Source organism: Etheostoma spectabile, chromosome 18 (assembly GCF_008692095.1).
Source record: "Etheostoma spectabile isolate EspeVRDwgs_2016 chromosome 18, UIUC_Espe_1.0, whole genome shotgun sequence".
Classification (NCBI taxonomy): Eukaryota; Metazoa; Chordata; class Actinopteri; order Perciformes; family Percidae; genus Etheostoma; species Etheostoma spectabile.
This window is the reverse complement of record NC_045750.1, coordinates 17282686-17300917: the sequence shown is the minus strand read 5'-3', so window position 1 is coordinate 17300917 and position 18232 is coordinate 17282686. Positions and strand designations below refer to the sequence as shown.

Here is an 18232-nt window from a genome sequence, read left to right as displayed (position 1 = left end):
GAAATCATTACATTCATACTGTATATTCAAACATAAAGAAACTGGTGTCCCATGGGAACAATAGAATGGAATAGAAGCAATAACCATTTGGATTGAAAACATAAGAATACATGTTGTTGTTGTCATAACAACACACTGAATACTGGGACCCAACATTAGTTCTGACACACATTCACTCAAACAGCAGTTTGTATCAGGGAGTCATTTGACTGTGACAAGCCAAAGGTGCACATTGCAAAAGGAGAAAAAACACTGGACTGGAAAACATGGACTTCAACTCCAGAGAGATTCAACCAATCAGTTTCTATCTCAGTTCACTTGAAGAACAAGTACGGCGTGAGCTTAAGGACAGCGAGGCGACGCTCACCCAATGTGAATCTGAGGGAAGAGTTCACCTGATCATCCAAGAGGACTTGTTGGCCGATCTCCTCGATCAGCTCCAACAACAGAGAGAGGGCAGCAGTTGGGGCCATGAGAAACAGCTGATGCAGAGGGAGATGTGTGACTTGAAAGTTCAGCTTGCTGAACGTGTCCCTTCCCCACCCAGGGAAACAGAGCATCTGAAACCTAGCTGGGAAAAATCAGCAACAGGCTGCGAAAACCCAAAAAGATCTGGACCTGCAGTACTTCATTACTGAAGACCTGAAGTTGAATTGGAGCAGATGAGGGAGAAGGAGGCCCTGAAAAAGGAGTGGAACCTCAGAGAATGGGCTTTCGGTGTAAAGAGAGACAGAAGCTCAAGGTAAGTAAGACCAACGTGGAGTTAGAGTTGGAGAATTTTCTGGAGATGGAAAGGGCTCAAGCTCAGGAGCTGAAGGATAAATTGAGCAAGATGGAGGAAGCTCTCCGAGATCAGGAGGATGAAGCAAAGGAGATATGGGAGAGATCCCAGGCTACCCATAGAGCCCAGCTGGATGGGGCTCTTGCTGGACGTGTCCCCTCCCCCCCCAGGGAAACAGAGCATCTGAAATCCCAGCTGGAAAAAGCCCTAAAAGATCTGGACATTCAAACCTTCATTACTGAAGCCCTAAAAGTCGATTTAAAGCAGATGAAGGGAGAGATGCAGGCCCTTACAAATATTGTGATGACTCAGAAGTTGAAGCTTCGAGAAGAGAGACAGATGCTCACGGTAGGTAAGACCACCAACGTGATGTTGGAGAGCCATCTGGAGATTGAGAGGGCTCAAGCTCAGGAGCTAAAGGATAAGTTGAGCATGGTGGAGGAAGCTCTCCTAAAACAGGACGAGGAGGCAAAGGAGATTCTGGAAAGATCCCAGGCTTCCCATAGAGCCCAGCTGGAGATGCAGGACCAAAACAACAAGAACCTCATGGATGCTAATGAGAAAAAGTATGAACTGGGGAGTCATCTCAACCTGTGGAAGGAGGAAAAATCCTCCCTCCTTCAGGCCACAGAAAGCCTGAAGCTGACTCAGCAGCAAAAAGAGCAGGAGTGGGAGAGGACTGAGAGCACCTTGAGATCCCAGCTGGTAGATCTTCAGAGCCAGGTAATGCAAAAGTCAAAGAAGAAAAAAAAAATAGTACAAAAAGCTTCTGCCTGGCTGAGGAAGAGAACATGCATTTGCACTAGTATAGTATCTGTCTGTCTGTCTGTCTGTGTGTATGTGTGTGTGTGTCTGGCTCTGTCTATCTGTGTGTGTGTGTCTGTCTGTGCTTTCTTTATGTGTGTGTGTGTGTCTGTCTGTCTGTGTTGGTCTGTGCCTGTCTGTGTGGATCTGTGTGTGTGTGTGTGTCGAGGGGGGTCTGTGTGTGTCTGTCTGTCTGTCTGTGCTTTCTTTATGTGTGTGTGTGTGTGTGCGTCTGTCTTTGTGTGGGTCTGTGCCTGTGCGTGTGTGTCGAGGGGGGTCTGTCTGTGTGTGTGTGTGTGCGTGCATGCATGTGGGTCTGTCTGTCTGTGTGGGTCGGTCTGTGTGTGTGTGTGTCTGTCTGTCTGTGTTTGTGCGCGTGTGCTTAGCCTGACACCCAAGGGACCAGTTCCCATGTGTGCCCACGGAGGCGTGTACGAGGTTTTGGCATGGAGAGGCTATGTACCGGGCGAGGAGGCAACACACGCTTGGCTCCTCTTTCAGCCCTGAAAACAAAGAGCTGTCCGGTGGCAGTAGCTGGAACATTAGCATGTAGCATGTAGCACGCACTGACTACAAGCTCTACAATCCAACACTACTGCACTGATCATCACACACCCTGCGAGCACACCACACACACACACACACACACACACACACACACACACCCACACAACCACACACACACACACACACACACACCACACTCACAGACACACAAACACACGCGCACAAACACGACAGACAGACACACCGCACAACACAGACAGACAGACACACACCACACAGACCGACCCACACAGACAGCCGACCCACATGCATGCACGCACACACACACACACAGACGACCCCCCTCGACACACACGCACAGCACAGACCCACACAAAGACGACCACACACACACACACACAAAAGAAAGCACAGACAGACAGACAGACACACACAGACCCCCCTCGACACACACACACACACAGATCACCACAGACAGGCACAGACCAACACAGACAGACAGACACACACACACACATAAGAAAGCACAGACAGACACCCACCACAGATGACAGAGCCAGACACACACACCACATACACACAGACAGACAGACGACAGATACTATACTAGTGCAAATGCATTTCTCTCCTCAGCCAGGCAGAAGCTTTTTGTACTATTTTTTTTTTCTTCTTTACTTTTGCATTACCTGGCTCTGAGAATCTACCAGCTGGGATCTCAAGGTGCTCTCAGTCCTCTCCCACTCCTGCTCTTTTTGCTGCTGAGTCAGCTTCAGGCTTCCTGTGGCCTGAAGGAGGGAGGATTTTTCTCCTTCCACAGGTTGAGATGACTCCCCAGTTCATACTTTTTCTCATAGCACTCCATGAGGTTCTTGTGTTTTGGTCCTGCATCTCCAGCTGGCTCTATGGGAAGCTGGGATCTTTCCAGAATCTCCTTTGCCTCCTCGTCCTGTTTTAGGAGAGCTTCCTCCACCATGCTCAACTTATCCTTTAGCTCCTGAGCTTGAGCCCTCTCAATCTCCAGATGGCTCTCCAACATCACGTTGGTGTCTTACTACCGGAGCATCTGTCTCTCTTCTCGAAGCTTCAACTTCTGAGTCCACACTATTTGTAAGGGCCTGCATCTCCCTTCACTGCTTTAATCGACTTTTAGGGCTTCAGTAATGAAGGTTTGAATGTCCGATCTTTTAGGGCTTTTTTCCAGCTGGGATTTCAGATGCTCTGTTTCCCGGGGGGGAGGGGACACGTCCAGCAAGAGCCCCATCCAGCTGGGCTCTATGGGTAGCCTGGGATCTCTCCCATATCTCCTTTGCTTCATCCTCCTGATCTCGGAGAGCTCCTCCATTTGCTCACATTTATCCTTCAGCTCCTGAGCTTGAGCCTTCCATCTCCAGAAAATTCTCCACATCTAACTCCACGTGGTCTTACTTACCTGAGCTTCTGTCTCTCTTTACAAAGCTCCATCTTCTGAGTCTCCACTTCCTTTTTCAGGGCCTCTTCTCTCCCTTCATCTGCTCCAATTCAACCTTCAGGTCTTCAGTAATGAAGTACTGCAGTTCCAGATCTTTTTGGGCTTTTCGCAGCTGTTGCTGATTTTTCCCAGCTAGTTTCAGATGCTCTGTTTCCCTGGGTGGGGAGGGAACACGTTCAGCAAGCTGAACTTCAAGTCACACATCTCCCTCTGCATCAGCTGTTTTCTCATGCCCCAACTGCTGCCCTCTCTCTGTTGTTGGAGCTGATCGAGGAGATCGCCCAAGTCCTCTTGGATGATCAGGTGAACTCTTCCCTCAGATTCACATTGGGTGAGCGTCGCCTCGCTGTCCTTAAGCTCACGCCGTACTTGTTTCTTCAAGTGACTGAGATGAACTGATTGGTTGAATCTCTCTGGAGTTGAAGTCCATGTTTTCCAGTCCAGTGTTTTTTCTCCTTTTGCAATGTGCACCTTTGGCTTGTCACAGTCAAATGACTCCCTGATACAAACTGCTGTTTGAGTGATGTGTGTCAGAACTAATGTTGGGTCCCAGTATTCATGTGTTTTGTTATGACAACAACACATGTATTCTTATTTTTTCAATCCAAATGGTTATGCTTCTATTCCATTCTATTGTTCCCATGGGACACCAGTTTCTTTATGTTTGAATATACAGTATGAATGTAATGATTTCTAATGATTCCTAAATATGGCCGAAAGAACACTCTGCGAAATATGGAAAGGAAAAGGATGAGCAGTAACACACAAGTATGCACCAGTTGGGACGTCATTTTCTCTAACTCCATTCACCATGTGCGCTCAGCAATTACTATTTAAGATGTGCATTTACCACAATAAAATAAATAATAATAATATATAGGAGTGCATCACATAAAATGTTTACATAGTTGATTGTAAAACTAAACCTGGATCTGACTTTGAACTACATGCAACAGTGTAGCCAATGGATTACTTTTACTCCATACTCCCCAATTGCCTGCTTCATGGCTGTCATAATTTCACATTTTGCATGTTACAATATTCTCTGGTTTAAGTTAAGGCTTCACTAGCTGTTTGCTTTATGCCACTGTTGCAGTCAGAAGGTATGTGATTGCTATATATTGAAACATTTACTAATTACTCTGTAGCCACCAGTGTTGGGCAAGTTACTTTTAAAAAGTAATTAGTTAGTTACTAGTTACTTCTTCCAAATAACTAAATTAGATACAGTTACACAGTTACAGATGGTTGCATATTTAAAAGCACGTTGGATGGGCCCTCGCTAATCTGATCGCGTCGGGGTTACTGGTAGACGCCGCTCCTTGCCCCCGCGCGTCACTCAGACGTGAAATCGTCGCCAATGAAAAGGAACTCCCTGCTGAGTTCACGATACCTCACACAAGACTCCACGTCATACAGTTCATTATCTGTGAAAGGGGCGTGGCCGATTATAGGGGGGCGGGTGAAACCATCCCCAATGAAAAGTCTCTGTGAGTTCAATGACCGTCACACAAGACTGTACCTTAAACGGGTCACCAGTTATGTTAGTTCTTATTCTGTAGGGGGCGCTTGCGAGCCATTTTTGTGCGCCCATTCCCTAAACCATTAATACATAATTTTTTTTTTAAGAGAGTTCTTGAATATATAAGTCCTCAAAAAGGTGCACAACTATGCAACACCAACACTCATAACATGGTTGACCGTCCGTTTTATCATAATAATTATTTGTACAAAATGATTCTGATAGGGGCGGCTGTGGCTCAGAGGTAGAGCGGTTGCCTGCCATCGAAGGTTGGTGGTTCGATCCCCACCCCTGCAGTCATTGTCGAAATGTCCTGGGCAAGACACTGAACCCCGAGTTGCCCCCGTGCTGTGCATCGGATGTGTGAATGTGTGTGAGTTGTATCTGATGAGCAGGTGAACCTTGTACGGCAGCCACATGTATGAATGTGTGTGAATGGTGAATGTTCCCTGTAGATGTAAAAGCGCTTTGAGCAGTTGTAAGACTGGAAAAGCGCTATATAATACAGCACATTTACATAAGGAATATAAAAAAAGACATGTGTGTATATATATTATCGGCCACTATAAATGCCAAAACCAAAGTTTGGGAATTACATAGATCAGCCAATATCAGCTTCAAACTGTGAAACGTCATGTCATTAATTGCAGCCTTGTTATAATTGCTCATACCAGATCAACCCCCCTTGGGAGGCCCTGGGGCAACAATGAGCCCCGCACTTTCTTTTGCATTCTGTATCCTGTCACCTCAAGTACAGTGCCACACGCAGACATGCACCAGCATCATATTTAGTTTTGAACACCAATACACTTTAGCTGGACAATGCCTGTTACTAGGTTATTATACGTCAGTTTAATTTACCTAAACACAGATCACTAAAAGTGAACACGGGAGCTCAAACAAGTCTTAAAACTAGATGTTGACACACGCCCCTGCAAGACGGGCTGTTGTTATTTTTGTACAGCTGATAATTTTGTTAAGGAGGGAAGGAAAGCTGTAATTGTACCGGTGTTTTTGCTGGAGACGCTCTGTCCTAGCCGCGCGGCAGAAAACATTATCATCTCGAAGTAGTTAACGCTGATCTGCTAATTTGCAGTCACCCGTGCCGGACGCGTCAGCCCTTCACTCTGTAAGTAAGAATCCAGTCTGCATTGTAGTTCACACACTTCACGGATAAACCTGAGAGCTGTACAGGACAATCGGCTTCATGAACAAAAAAGTTTTCGTATCAACACTTCAGTCCATCTCCTCTCACTTTCTCTATCTTCTCTGTCTTTCTCTCTCTTAATTTTTTCAATTTCATGTTGCTTTATTGGCATGACAAAAAGATACAGCTGTGTTGCCAAAGCATAAGAACAACATACATATGTATTTTCCAAGGCAGCACATACAATTGTTCCAATATCGGACAAAACACAAACAGCTTTATGAACATTAACACATATATGGATGCTGTATTTAATTATATAAATCAATTTACTAGCAATTTGTAATTTGCTTTTTCACTCTCAATTTCAATTTCATGTTGCTTCATTGGCATGACAAAACTCCATCTGTGTTGCCAAAGCATAAGAACAGACAGCATATAAACTACAAAAGGAGAATCCATCTGTAATAATACAGGAGTACACAGGAAATTATATAATAATTGTAGATACTAAACAAATTCTGTACATGTCCCCAAAGAGTACGTTGAAACAATCGTATTGTTAAAAAAACCCGCTGTAGGAGCATTCTCATCTTCCATTTATTTATATAGGATGTGATTTTTGGTCCATATCGCCCACCCCTACATCATTCAGTTAATGATGTTTCAGTGGTGCTTAATCCCAAACAAATTCACAGCTACTGTTATTACCACCAAGACCCAGCGACATTTGGAATGGTTCCGCTCTGCTCCACTCACTGTTGCATTTATGTCTGCAGCGGAAGGCCGGGTGGAGCTGCTCAGGATCAACCTGAAGGAGCTGGAGGTGGCCAGCGATGTGGACTTGGACAAGATCTCAGAGCAGATGGGTTTACGCGGAGCCGACATTACCAATGTGTGCGTCCCCTCTCCGCTGTTCTCCTCCCTCACACCAATGTTGATCTTTACAGTAGTTTCTAATGAAAATAGACAAATATAGATGCCCCTAGTATGATCATTGCTACAATTCATCAACTAAATAGGTTTTTCTATGACGCATACCATATAAGTACAAAATTGCTGGTTCTAAAAAGAAATAAAAAAATACGGTAGCTTTTGAAAGAACGGGAGTCATGTGCCTTTCCTTCCCTCACTGACATATATATATAATATATATATATTATTCAATTATATGGTTCTCTGCCTTGTCCAGACAATACTAAAACTAAACATCAGTTGTCTTAAGAGTGCCTCACAGGTTGGCACTCTAGTGCCACAGCTGACTGGCACTATGCCACCAGGGACACCAAGCACAGCCATCCACTACTTTTTCTTACCGACTAATGTCTCTAAAGCTTTCCTTTTTACGCTCAAAATCATGTGGCAACAATTTTTAATGCGGCCATCTGCTGAAAATGAAAATCCCCTACACACACTTGTCACGTCTGTGTAGTTTTTTTTCTCCAGAGGTGGTCAGGGCCAGCAAGGCCTACAGCGATTACAGCGTCCTGTCATACTGCCTAAAAGATGCGTCAGCCCGTATAGCCATGTCCTGTAATAGTGTATTGAAACCTCTAGGTGTCGACTCTTGTGTTAAATCACTTTATTCCACACGATAATGTCCTGGTGTCATGTGAGGTCATTCAAGGTGGATTTCTTACTGTGGGATAGGGCTGAAGGCCCAGGTGCAAAATACCGTCCTGCCACTGCAAGACACAGTACAGTAAAATCCTTGTGACCTAAAAACATCGACCAAACACATAAACAGATGCATGGTGACAAATGTGCGTGAGAATTCTTTCCTTTTTGGATGGATCTTCGGAGAATTAATTCCCTGCAGCACAAAGAACAAAGCATGTGTGGTTGCTTCTACGCCACCTGCTGAAAAAGATGAGTTTTAACCTTTTTTTTATCCAGGTAAGTCGATTGAGAACAAATTCTCATTTGCAACGAACCTGTCAGATCACCTCATTCATAGCTGGAAGCTGCCCACTACAACCGGTACGCTGGCCACTGAGCAGCTCCACTGAGCGGTTGGGGTTAGGGCCTTGCTCAAGGGAACCTCAGTGGTGGTAATGAGGGGGTGACCCAGATCTTATCCTGTCGGTCTGGGTTTTGAACCGGCAAGTTCCGGTCACAAGCTCGCTTCTCTAACCTTTAGGCCACCAACTCCCCAAATAAATATAAATGAGTGGAATAAAAAAAAAAAAAGAGCACAATTAAAGCAAGTGCTTAAAAGAATTATTGTAGTAATTTGAGTAATTGATTTTATTTAAAATACATACTGTACATCAATAAGCCTCTAAAGTTTTTCAAATAACCGTTTGTGTTAGGCGCAGGGATGCCTCTCTGATGGCCATGAGGCGGAGGATCAGGGCCCCACACCAGAGGAGATCCGCAAATTTCCCGGACGAATGCACATGCCCACCACCATGGAGGCCTTTGATCTTCTCTGAAGAAAGTGTCCAAATCTGTGTCTGCATCTGACCTGGAGAAGTACGAGAAGTGGATCGAGGAGTTTGGGTCCTGCTGAGAAACACCACCACCCAGTCCTTTTTATCCGAACATGCACTATCATTGTGGGGGGTAACGCTGATGTTTAAGTTGTGTGGTGTGTGTGTGTGTGTGACGTGTATTCCATCGCTATTAAGTGTAGATGATACTTCAGTAAATATGTGCACCACCTCTTCCTCTTGTACATGTTAATGTTATCCAGAAGTCTTAATCTGAAAAGGTGACTCAAGTCGACTTGATGTGTGAAATGGTTGTTTTCACTCAAATGATGAAATTATGAAAACTTCAACTCCAGCTGTAGAGACAGTGTGTGGCACAATGTCCTCAACCCACTGACAAAGATCGTGATATTTACTGCTACTTTTCTCGTGTCATATATTCTGCTTTGTACCAGACGGAGATACTAGCTAACTGCCAATCAAATGTTACTCCTGTTATTTTATTTTTTGTCTTTTTTTTTTTTTAAAAGCACTTGATTGTATTTAGAACTGTGTGGTTTCTTTCACATTTTTGTAATAACACTAACGAGATATAAAAAGTTACAATGATTTGGATTTAAATTATCTTGCATGGAAGTTTTTTTTAAAGATTATTTTTGGGCATTTTTCGGCCTTATTTTTGACAGGACGATGAAGACCTGAAAGGGGATGGGGGGGGGGGACGACATGCAGCAAAGGCCACAGTTGCATTCGAACCCGGGCCCGCTGCTTGAGGAGCAAACCTCTATTATGGTCGTTTGCCTTTCAACTGAGCTATCTGGCGCCACATGCAAGTTTATTTAGTAAGCATAATCTGCTTGGGGTACAAACGGCACGTGCTAGACATGCAAGGTGTCTCTTTCATTTAGAACTGTGGCTGAACTACTGTTGAACCATAGATGCAAGGAGGCCGATTTTCTAATTTGAATACGTATGGACGGACAAACTGAGGAAAGGAAGGATGCTTGTTTATCTCTTCAACAGATGGGGCGACCCCGCAGATATTACTGTCCGTGGAACGTGTTTGTAGCCCAGACGTCCAACTTCTGGGGATGAAGCAAGGTCGAAAGATTACAAAAACAGCGACTCCCAAAAAAGATGGAACAGATGTGAGATTCTCACTCTGTAGCTAAAACAGACCTCACACACAAGGGTGAAAAGAGAGCTGCAACAATTGCAGTACGACAAAAATACGGTAATTTTGAAAATTAACTATGTAAACCTATCTCTGTACAACCGCTAAATACAATTATAAAATGAGCATATATGAGCACTTTAAGGGATAATGAAATTTTTGTTTAAGTTTATTAAAATGACTCGGGAGTAAAAGTTACTTTTTAAAAGGAGTGGAGGTATATATTTCTATGTAATTCTTATTTCTAGTTATTTAATTGAATCAGTCTTTTGCAATTTAAGGCACAGAGCAAAAAAAGGTTCAAGAAAGAAGGAAAAAAAGTGACAAGACCTTGAGGTGTGATGAACGGTCACATTAAAAGTAATGTAATTGAATGTTACTTTCCACCTCTGCTGGGACTGTAGTAATGGTGTGCACTGTATTTACTCCAGATTCATGTTTGTATTTTTTTTTTTTTTCCTTATTTCTCTCAGCCTACACTGCCATAATAATCACACACACAAAGGCTTGGTGGTCATAGGAGCATTTTCAGAGTTTAGACCAAATACACAGTCCAGCTGTAATTTCTGCACCGAATGGCTCAAAATAGTAACACATGGGTCTACCCCCATTTAACAAAGAGCAAATCAAACTACATTTGTCGTCTTACATATGAATCCATGCCTGACATTTGTTTTACTGAGTTGCCAATGTGGAATTAAAACTGAAGCTGACACAGGTTGAGCTGTTTTAAGTCATCATGCAGCTTCCTTGTTTTAATGATTAACTCGCTGAAGAACAGCAAACTGCATTCACTAGCTACACATGCACCTTCTGCGCAGATACACCATGCATTCTGCAGATTAACTGAACCGCGGGGGGGGGACAAAATCACCACCTCAGTGTACAAGCTGAGGGTGTTCCAAAACAAGTGCATTTTAAATAAAACATATTGTTTCTTGATAATTAAACCCACTTTTTTGGCCCAGCCGGCCTTGTGTCCAGCTGCTTGATCCCTCGCACACAGCCTCGTGGAAACATCGGGAGTGAAGTGGCGTTTGTTATTTAAGGCATTTGTGCCCTAAATCATACGATTCACCACAAAAAAAAGAAATAAGCATCCATGCAGTCCAGTTTTTTTTTTGTACTCCATGATTCTAAATTGAGTGCAGATTCTTGCCTTGGCAATAATTTACACAATGACCGTTTGGTGCACGCGTAGATCGATTAGATCAGTCTCGAGGAGTTGTCTGATACTGTACGTTTAGAGTGCACAGAAACCTAGTTCACATTCTCCATGATAGACAGGAACACATCCGCCCAGAAATTAAAGATCTAAATCATCACAACACCCCCCGTTTCTGAGAAGTCCCAGAAGAGTCACAGAGGCACTGTGAAAGAAGACAATCAATATCAATTATGAGCCTCATTAGTGGAAAGCAGGCCTAAAGGGAGGTGGGAGTGTTTTTTCTTAATGACATTCAGAGTCAAAAGAGAGGTGGGGGGGGCAGTATTCTTAAATGTGCGACACAAGATTTGTAATTACATTTTACAGACAGTTATCTGCATCGTTTACATATTTTATTCAACCTATCGTAACAAAAATTCATGTTCTAATTAAAATTATGTATCACTTAAAGGATGACGGAGATGCCTCTATTACATACACTAAACATATACTGAACAAGTCATTTTAGTGCATTTGCTGCCTTAGTTTTCTTGCAGTGGGGTATCATTTGTAAGAAAACAACCTTGTTTCAGTGTGAGAAGAAAGTGTGACCAGAGGCTGCTACAGTGGACATAAAGATCTAAACATCATGCAGTCCCCTCAAATGTTCAGTTGTTCATATTTAATTCGAGCCGACAGCGTATAGCTACATCTGCTTGTCTACTGTGTCCTCTTTATCCTTACGTCTGTTCCTCAGCACTTGGGATGTCTCGCGAATGTTGTCTTAAAGGAGTAGTGTGACGTTTAGAACTACGCTATTTCCTTCTTTGCCCGACGTTGGCTGGAAGGATTAAGCAGAGACTTCCTAGAGGATTTTGCAGGATCCTGGCAACCTCGTGGTAAGCCTCAAGGAAGTCCTGTGCCAGATATAGTCTGAACGTAATCCTTATTTTTTTACACTTGTTTTTGGTACAGGTTAAAAACAGATATCCATTATGGCAGGCTGTCTGTCTGACGGACATGGCGTGGTAAGCAAAGTACCCAATTAGGTCATTTCTAGTAACTTGGTTACACTTTACTTGAAGGCTCTACATAAGAGTGACATGACACTGTCACGAACACTGACACGGTCATGACACCTGAACCCTAACCATAACTTGTAATGACAAACCGGATTTCTAAAAGAATTGTCACGTCAAAACTTTGTTTATACTGTTTATGACACATTCATGAAGTGTCAAGTCACTCTTATGTAGATTCTGTACCTTAAGTAAAGTGTAACCGTAACTTTCATCGTCATTGTGACTGGATAAAAGTGACTTTTCGTGAACTCTAGCTGACCAATCAGAGGTTTGACCCACTTCCCCAGCTGACATCACAACGGGGGAGTTGAGATTCACACTGTGAGTCACTTGCTTTCTTTCCCATTTCGATCACGCCACTAATTTGAGTGGGCCGAGTCCATTTGACGGCATTGAACGACCTCCTGCTGCGTGCTGGTTCAACTGAAGTGAGACACGACCTACTGCTTCGCAAATTTTGATATAAGCAAACGCATAACCAGGCCATGCTGAAAATGACAGGTAACCAAGGTTGGGGTCAAATAAGAACAAACGGAAAATAAAAGAGCTGGCTAAGTCATCCCTCATTCAAGGCTTTTTCTCTTCTTCTTCTTCTTCTTCGGCCTCGATTTCTATGTTCCCAGCAGTGTGCTTCTCATCCTCGGCATTAGAGTGACGGGTTTAGGTGAAAATGTGTCTGTGAAAAGAAAGAGAATCATCAGGTAAGGGACCACTGGTCACTGATGACATAGTAAGTAATGTATGGATATTTAAATCTAAAGGGGATTTGTATTTTATCTGATTTTATGAATTGTCTTGTGTTGATGCTTATACTGTATTCTGTTTCGGTGTTTGCCTTGTTCTAATGTTTAGCTGTTTTGAAAGGTCCAATACATGCTGCTTTTCAGATGCTTTTCATGTAGACCTGGTGGTCCCCTAGTACTGTATCTGAGTCTCTTTTATATAGACCTTAGTGTCCCCTAATACTAATATCTGAGTCTCTTTATATAGACCTTAGTGGTCCCCTAATACTTTATCTGAAGTCTCTTTTATAGACCTTAGTGGTTCCCTAATACTGTATCTGAAGTATCTTTTTATATAGACCTTAGTGGCCCTTACACACTGTATCTGAAGTCTCTTTTATAAGACTTTAGTGGTCCCCTAATACTGTACTGAAGTCCTTTTTATAGACCGTAGTGGTCCCCTAATCTGTAGCTGAAGTCTCTTTTATTTACCTTAGTGGTCCCCTAATACTGTATCTGAAGTCTCTTTTATATAGACCTAGTGGTCCCCTATACTGTAGCTGAGTCTCTTTTATAAGACCTTAGTGGTCCCCTAATACTGTACTGAAGTCTCTTTTATATAGACCTCAGTGGTCCCTAATACTGTGCTGAAGTCTCTTTATCTAGACCTCAGTGTCCCCTAATCCTGTATCTGAAGTCTCTTTTATATAGACCTTATGGTCCCCTAATACTGTATCTGAAGTCTCTTTATATAGACCTTAGTGGTCCCCTATACGATCTGAATCTCTTATATAGACCTTAGTGGTCCCTAATACTGTATCTGAAGTGGAGGCTGGGGGTGTGTCTCTTCCCAAAATTCAGCTGTGGTGCAGAATTACAGCCACTAGAGCCAGTCCCACAAGAACTTTCCTTAGTTTTGTGCCAACACCAATTTGCTCATAAAGTGAAATTGTTATGCCTTGCCCTTTAATGTAAAGCACTAGGGTAAAAGTGTACATAAATAAATTGCCCTTGCCATTTTGTTAATTATTATAGCGAAAACAAACTCACTTGTGTTCACAAGTTTGGGAAGAACATGTCCAAAATCTTGACGATGACCGCTGACCCGACAACGCCGATCACACCACCCAATCACCAGGAAGAAGAGGCAGCGACTCGAGCGAAGCGCCTGAGACGCTCCCTCACCTCCTCCACCCACTGACACATGGCCTGGGAGGATGGACATGGAGACATGAGCTTTTCCTGGGTACAAGGCCCTACCAGTACTACGTGCTATAGAATAGGGGCGTATGATGTATTGACTCATCTTTATCGTGATATCACGCTGTGGATTTATATCGGAAGTGTCGCAACAAGGTGCCACTGCGTGACAAACCCTATGGAGCGTACCATGTGACCTGAGAGCATATTTCACACGAGTGATGGTTTAAGGGAGAAATAGAGACAACAAAACGGAGCGAATCAGAGAAGAGAAAGAAAAGTTATGTCCTGTTTCTCATTATTTATTTTATACTGTCCAACCAGTACAACATGTCCTGTTCTGTAGACATGCTCTTATTTTTTATCTATCCATGTTGTACCAGTCCAATATGACCGTCAGTTGAAATAACCTTGTATTGTTTTTTTATGTCTATTTGATGCGCTTCCCCTAACTTTTGTAATTTTACATTTGTTTAAAATATTGAAATAGATATCCAATTTCAAATCATATCGCATATCACATTTTGTCACATCGTGCACCCTACTATAGAAGGGTGTCTGAGCGATTGCACAGGTGAGGCTAGAAAACTAAGACACAGATTCTCCAGAGACCCATTGCAGAGTTTACATTGATTACATTTACATTCACATCAGTATTCCACTATTATTGTGAATTGTTTTTGAAGATTATTTTTGGGGTATTTTAGGCCTTTAATGACAGGACAGCTGAAGAAATTAAAGGGAGAAAGAGCCACTATGACCTCTCTGTTCAGCAGGCAGCGGCAGCAGAGATGGCTAACCGACTGTCCATCTCCGGGGCTGTTAACGCGTCTCTGCAAAAAATGGAAGGACCAGACAACGAAGTTTGCTTGCTTATTTCACCCGACACTGGTTCAGATAAGTTATAATGAGCCAAAGAGGTCATTCATCTGGCGGAAACGGCTCCTACACTGAAATAATATGTGTAAAGTAAACATTAGTCAATTTGACTATTTAGTGATCGGTCGTGTCATGTTTCATAAGTCCACCTGAGAAAAAGCATTGTGCGTTGCAGAGCGCCATCTACTGTTTGGGGGGGGGGTGGAGGTGGAGTTCCTCCTGTCCCTCCCCCCTTCTTCCCCACTTGCGATATATTTTTTTCTACTATGGCCGCCATAGCATCACACACTAATATTGGCCAGCGTCCATGTTTACATGTGCAGGTCCTATCCCCTGACCAATCCCCTCACACTAACCTTAATCACTCAAGGTCAATGCCTAACCCCAACCAATCGAGCTGCTATTGAAGGGCGGGTCTTAGCGTGGCCTAGTGGCTCCTCGCTCATGTACACGGGAGAACTCGCATAGCCCGGTTTATTCACTTGACCCCGGTTACTGCTGTGCATGTAAAGTACATCCCTTTCAATAAACGGACTTTCCATCCAATGTTTTCAAGAAAACCACACCTACCCCTGACACCTGTGAGGCAGTACTAGTTAGCACGAGACAGGGCTTACAGAGTCGACGATAACATCTTTGGGCGGAGTTTCCATCTGAATCTGATCCGGTGGCTCGGCTCTGGACTTCAAATCATCATCGTATCTGACGTCATACAGCAGGGTCGGGTCCATCGAAGTGGAGTCTCGGGGAGCTTTCCGCGCTGCGATCTCCTCCTGGGTGGTCTCTGTGTGCTTCAGGGGGTCTGGCTAGTGGTCTGGGAGATCACTGTTCTTCGTCTGATTAAAAATTAAAATAATTTTAAAAAAAGTAAGAAGTTAAAATAATAATATTGTACTGTATACTTTGTTAATCCCGCGGGGAAATTGCATTGTTTTCACAAATACTTGTACTTTTAGGTTGAAAAGGCCCTAACGGGACTGCTAAATAGTATGCTGATAATAAAAATAAGGAAGGTCGAGGTTTTCATACCTTTTCTAGGTTGGTGGGTCAGTGACCACCACATCGTTCTCCCTGGGAACCCTGAAGATCTCGCTGTGTCCGTGGGTAGATGTTGGTAACTGAGCAGCTTCTGGAATCTGGACTCATCAGTATTTTCACCTCACACATGTCAGGCTGCTGGACTAAATGATACAAACCCCAAATACGCTATTCCAAATCACATTTTAACACGGGTATGCCTAAAGTCATATAATAGATAATAGAACACATATATAATAACCAATTTCACATGTGTAATATTTTATTTTTAATCTTTTGCATGTTTGTGTGCTGCTGCCTGTGGTGCGCCTACGTTCGCGCTGATTGTGAGTCTTGTGCCTTTTAATAAAGCGCTGCACAAAAACAATGAAATGCTGCGTTATGACTTGAGACCGTTTTTATTGGTCATAACACGATCACTTCCCGCTGCCTCAGATAGCAATACTCCCAGATGCACCTGAACTAGAGCCCAACCGATAAGATTTTTAAGGCCAATACCGATCAAATATTTGGTTATTTAAAAATCTGATAATCCGTATATCGCCGATATACAGAAACACACAGACTGACAATTTCCCTAACGTTAGTTATTTGTAGTTTTTATGGGTTCTCACTAAAAAAAGTTAATGATTTGTAGAGCTCCTCTGTGGACAAACTATGCAACGCCAACACTCCAAACGTGGTTGACAGTCTATTTTTTTTTTTTATATTCATTGATGATGATTCTCTTGAATTTTTTTTTTATATTGGTCATTATTAGCCGATACTGACAGTTTGGGAAATGCCTAATATCAGCCGGCCAATATTTGTCGGGCTCTAACCTGAACACACCTCCCTTTAACACCCCATGGTGCGCAGGTGCATTTTGCTTTTAACAACGTGTGCGCTGGACGGTCTTAAAATAGCAAAGACACTTGTGTCCGGGCTTTGCGCCCTCGCTGCGCCGGGTGCAAGAGAGGGCACTTGGTGGCATTTTTAGAAGCTTCCAGCATCTGTTTTACTTATAATCCTATGGAGTAACCATGTTTTGTGTTTTTTTTAAAACGCCGCGTGACTTTCTTCTTGCAGCTGGAGCGTTTTTTGAAGCTGAAAAAGTTAACTTTTCCCGAAGAAAAGACAAAAACACCCTACGTCAACCCTTTGTTGACAGCCCCCAATGACAAGCGGAGTAGCCAGACCTGTTGTTTTCTATAACAACAAGAGAAAATAGAGTCTGAGCACAGAGAGTTATAGATATGACCGGGTTGCTCCCTGTACAGGGATCTCTTTTATCTAACGTTAGCACCACTACACATAGGCGCTCTAGCTAGGATACTGTAGCATTAGCTGTGCTATAGCAAGAAAAGACATTCGCTGCTGCTTTTTTTTGGATCAACGCTGCCAGCTTTTCTTTCACTCACATAGGGCCCTAGTCAACTTTATCTTGTCAAAAAGACGCCCAGTGTGGACAAAGCCTATTACTGTATTGATAAGTTCCGATCACCTTATATGATTGGTAAGGTTTGTAAGTTTTGAGGGTATAGAACAAACGAGGTTCTGTTGGTATCTTCTCTCCAATTATCATGGCCCACGAGATATTTCCTGTTTGCCCTCCATCTCTATTACTTCACTGAACACCTGCAGAGCCACCACCTCCTCTGATCGCTGTACGCCGTTCTGGCTCCATCACCTGGTGTACAGTGGACACCAAGTCCCCAGATTCAAACTCGCTGCTGCCATTGATGCCGTCTCTGAATTGAATACACTTTGAAGATATGTAATTAAATACATTTGACAATTTGAAGATATCCATATTTTCAGACTCCCTATACCGATTTAAGCAGGTTCACCAAGGCAAACAAATGTACATGTCTTAAACTTTTTAAAACCATATAAAGGAATTTGTAAGATCATAATTACAACATCAACTCAGGCCCTAATTCCTGGATGTTTCAGCATCGCTACCTTGCACTTCCCCACGGCTGAAATAACAATCTGTTTTATGTCCGTGGTACATTCTGAAAGAGACTCGCGGTCAATAACACCAAGCTGACTGGCTGCAATGTAGGCTGCATTGTTGGCTCATGTTGTAGTACGTAATTTATTGACTATGAAGAAAGAACCACAACGCAAAGATGAGGATTCAACCTGTTGGAACCACCCTCGCCCTGCTATCCACGCATCGACCATTGTACCGATGTACTTGATTTCAGTCTTCCTGGTATCTCCCTACCCTCTGACGATAAACTGAAATCCATTGACTGTGGACAAAACCATAACATTTGAGGGATGTTGCGTTGGGCTTTGGGAACACAGAATGCATTTTTTTCACTATTTATGACATTTTAGG

The 18232-nt window shown here is 43.1% G+C and overlaps 1 protein-coding gene and 1 long non-coding RNA gene across 4 annotated transcripts in view; one reads left to right on the top strand and one right to left on the bottom strand.

Annotated features, from left to right (window-relative positions):
* katna1 (katanin p60 (ATPase containing) subunit A 1) overlaps window positions 1-18232 on the bottom strand; it is a 40325-nt gene that overhangs the window by 5260 nt on the left and 16833 nt on the right. The gene's annotated exons all lie outside the window — the stretch shown is intronic.
* The window catches only part of LOC116705974 (uncharacterized), an 11944-nt gene continuing 2583 nt past the window's right edge, over window positions 8872-18232 (top strand). The window contains exons 1-2 of the long non-coding RNA XR_004336099.1: window positions 8872-8962; window positions 11270-11275. This is a non-coding gene — a long non-coding RNA (uncharacterized LOC116705974). The remainder of the gene's footprint in view (window positions 8963-11269; window positions 11276-18232) is intronic.